Source organism: Phyllostomus discolor, chromosome 10 (genome assembly GCF_004126475.2).
Source record: "Phyllostomus discolor isolate MPI-MPIP mPhyDis1 chromosome 10, mPhyDis1.pri.v3, whole genome shotgun sequence".
NCBI classification, from domain to species: Eukaryota; Metazoa; Chordata; class Mammalia; order Chiroptera; family Phyllostomidae; genus Phyllostomus; species Phyllostomus discolor.
Window position 1 is genome coordinate 55,215,134 of NC_040912.2, and position 4,313 is coordinate 55,219,446.

Below are 4,313 nucleotides of genomic sequence, written 5' to 3' on the forward strand. Positions count from 1 at the left end.
AATCATCCTAAAATTTATATGAAATCACAAAGGAACCAGAATAGCCAAAGCAGTATTGAGAGAAAACAGTTTGAGACATCCTGATACCCAATAGGAAACAATACTACAAGGCTATAGTAATCTAAACAGCATGGTACTGGCATAAAACAGAAACATAGATCAACAGAACAGAATAGAGAGCCCAGAATTAAACCAATGCATATATGTTCAATTAATCTATGACCAAAAAAAAAACAACACAAGAATATACAAGGGGGTAAAACAGTCTCATCTATAAATGGTATTGTAAAAACTGGATGGATATATCCAAAAGATAAAACTAGATCACCCTCTTACACCATTCATGAGAGTAAACTCAAAATTCATTAAAGACAAATATTAAGACTCAAAACCATAAAACTAGAAGAAAATTAGGTAGTAAACTCTTTGACATCCCTCTTACAAACAATTTTTGGATATATCTCCCTCAGCAAATAAAACAAACAAATACAAAATGTTACTACTTCAAACTAAAATAGCAATTTTCAGCTGTTGTGCTATGGCACATATGGTGTGCAACAAGAAATTTTAAGGGGCTGAGGTTGGAGCAGAGGGACTCTGTTTCCCCTGGTGAGGGGCTCCACATGGCCTGCAAGCATCTCATTGAACTCCGTATGTGGGACACTTCAGGTTCCCAGAACACTATGATAATAGTCTTGGCCCTGGCCTATCCTGATTCAGACAGATGCTGTACTCATCTGCTTCAACACTGGGTAACCAGAAACACTGGATAATGTGCTCAAGAAGTGGCAAGGCAGGACTCAGGAATTTTACCCCAATTCCAAGGTTGTGCTTGTTGGCTGTAAATATATGTACAAACTGACCTGACCACACTGAGGGAGTTGTCTAAGCAGTGGATTATCCCTGTTATACATGAGCAGGGCATTGTGCTGGCCAAGCAGGTAAGGGCTGCATCCTACTGAAGTGCTCCTTCTGGTCCTCTGAGCGCAGCCTCAGGGATGTCTTCCAAGTGTCCACAGTGGCCTTTCTTGGCCATGGCCATAGGCAGCTGTGCCCTACTGACTCATGCTGGGGACTGCAGCATCCCCTCAGGAGGCAGGACGGCCAGGCCAGGAAAATGGGAACAAAGGCAAGATACACAAAGAATTATCCAATGGTTACAACCTCATGTGAGGGGCCTGTAAGGGGTGGAGTGTCAGGAGAGGTGTAGAGGGCACAGTTGTTCCCCTGCCTGCATCCTGGCTTCCTGACGTCCTGGCTGTGGCTAGAACTTCAGGGCAGGCTGAATGAGCACTTCTCCGAGGAAAAGGACTTAGAGGCAGATGATGCCACCATTCTCTACTTCTCATCTCCCTCCCCTGTATTGAGGTAGCTAGCAGAGCCACCATCTCGGCCAGGAGCTGGAGAGTGCAGGGGGGTTGGGGAAGCTGACATCAGTGACTTTGGTTGAGTCTAAGCATATGAAGAATGCCTTCCTTCCCCACTCCCTGTCCCCATATCTTGGCCCTGGCTTCCTTCCCTTAGGAAAGTATCCATTCTATGACATTCCCTTTTCCTCTCCTCTAACTTCTATAGCTGCTTCCACTCATCCTAAATTCTAGGCAGCATACACTAAATTAAAAAGCAAGTGCAGAATCCCCTTTCCCCATATACCCACCAGTGCTAGCTCCTCCCTCTCTTTCCTCAACAGTTCCCCCCAAAAGCCCATGTCTGTAGTAAAAAAAAAATCAAAACATGCAATACCTAACTATTCAAGGGACAGTGGTCCCTTTTCCCTTAGATTGTCAAATAAAATCATGTCAACAGCCAACACAACAGTAACTGTCCACTGTGAATGAGTCAAAATCATATCTATTGTTGTCAGATTGACCAAAAATACACTTTTTTGTGTGTGTTACACTATTTTAGTAATTAGTTTATGCATGCCACGAGACAAAAAAAGGTTGAAAATTGCTGAATTAAAATATTTTACAGTTAAGAAAACTACCTACAAAATGAAAAGACAACCTACCAAATGGTAGAAGATATTTGCCAATGATACATCCAATAATTGGTAAATATCCACTATTAACAAGGAACTTATATAACTTAGCATAAAAAATCAGATTAAAACATTGGCAGATGATCTGAACAGACATTTCTATAAAGAGGAAATTACAGGTGGCTAACAGACATATAAAAAGATACTTAACATCACTAATCATTAGGGAAATGCGAATTAAAACCACAAGAGATATCACCTCATGCATGTTGTTAATTTACCATTGATAAATCTTAAATCAATGAACAAGTATTGGTGAAGATGAGAAAAAGGAAATCATGAAATATTGATGAAAATGTAAATCAGTACAGTCACTATTAAAAAATAGTATAGAGATTCCTCAAAAAAAATTAAAATGGATCTACCATATTACCCAGAAATTTCACTCTTTGGTACTTACTCAAAGAAATAAAGTGTTAGCTGGGTTAATGAAGACTCAGATATGATGCCCACCTGCCAGCTCTGTGTGTGGGGGGAAATGGCCTTTGCCATCACTTCTGTCTTCAAGAAAGCTGTTCCTCCAACTCTCTCCCTAAAGCCAGCCAATTAAGTTCTACCACCCCCCTCCCCCAAATGTCCCTGGTATCTTTCAACTTTCTGACCCTGTTCTAGAGCTCAGAGCAAGACAGTTTGAGTAAGTCCATGTGCCGGCCTTTTAATAGGAATGCCTAGGACTTCAGAGGCCTGTTGGGAACCGCCCTGACTGGTATCAGAAGCTGAAACCCCTGCCTAGGCTAAGGCTAAGGGAACGCCCTTGGAACTGTAAGCCAGCAAGGAGACAAGGGCTTGTCTCCCTGGCAGGAATGCTGCTTCTGCTGCTGAACCCCAAAAAGCTTGGTCGGTTAGCCAAAGACGGGTAAGATTCCCCACGGGGGTAATGACCTAAGCCAGGCACGATCACTTTGGGAGGCCCCCCAAAAAGGGACTTTGGGGGCTGCAGCGTAAGAGGGTAATGGACCCTCGCTCCTCGGCTTTGACATAGCCTGAGTTCTCATCTGGGAGAAAATCTCCTTATTGCCTTAGTTCCCACCTAAGCCTGAAACAATGACAGGGTGGTATAGCTCTGTGCTGAAAAGGGGTGGATTCCCTGGGTGATCAGGCCTAAGAAAGAACATGTAAATTACTGTGAAACCTTCTTTGTTTAAAATGCTCTCAGTTGAATGAGAGGGGTCCAAGGAGGAAGTTAGTTTGTTCCTCAAAGTCTTACAGCTCTTTGACCCCGACTCAATAGAGCGGCAGAATTCCTTGTTTTCTATAGTTCCTTACTTCCCACTGATAAGTACTATACTTTACCTGAATTATTATGCAAAATGAGCCCAATAAAAGTAGGTATGGACGGTAAATCAGGGCCCTCCCCACTGGGGGGGGTGGCCATTTCTGTCCCTACTTCCCCACAAGACCTGGTTGTCTCTGTGTATGTTTGTTTTCTCACGTGTTTTTCGGCGAGCCATCCACAGCGTTCTGTGGTCACTGCTGGCTGGTGACCCACGCGCAACAGAGGCCCTACATCTCACTCAACAATTTCCACTCATTTACACAGTGGACATTATCATGACTTCTCTTCCTGGCTGAGGGTTCTGTTCTAGAGCTGGGATCTTCACGCCTCAGGGGGGACCTCCACACCTGAGATATTTCTTCTGATTTTTAAATGTCACATGTGGTTGTGAGACCAGAATGTTCTTCATCTCTCAACCTCCTACCAGTCTCCATATGGCTTCTTCTTTATATCTTTACTCATAGGACACCTGTTTAGTCAGATATGAGGAGTTGCTGAATGATGGTTGTTCCGTAGTTTAGTTGTAATTTTGATGTTTGTGGAAGGATGCAATTACCATGTTTACCTGCTCTACCATCTTGACCAGAAAGACAGAATCTTAAAGACAGTAAGAGAAAAGCAGTTATCTACAAGGAAATTCCCATAAGACTCTCAGTTGACTTCTCAACAGAAATTTGCAGGTGAGTAGTGATGAAAAGCAAGGACCTACAGCCAAGATTACTATACCCAGCAAGGTTGTCATTTAAAATCAAAGCAGTGGTAAAGAACTTTATGTACAAGAAAAAGATGAAAGAATTTATCTTCACCAAACCAGTATAATAAGAAACATTAAAGGGACTTCTTTAAGAAGAAATAATACAAATCATGATTAAGAAAATATTGCAAAGAAAATAATTCTCACTGACAAATGAAAACACGTAATAAAAACAGTGGATCAACCAACACTAAAGTGAGAACAAAATTTAAAAGGCAAAAGCAATTACATATGTATACAAT

General features: G+C 42.0%; 1 pseudogene; it reads left to right on the top strand.

Annotated features, from left to right (window-relative positions):
* Window positions 1-623: 623 nt before the first annotated feature.
* LOC114507976 lies at window positions 624-1,173 on the top strand (annotated as a pseudogene).
* Window positions 1,174-4,313: the final 3,140 nt, after the last annotated feature.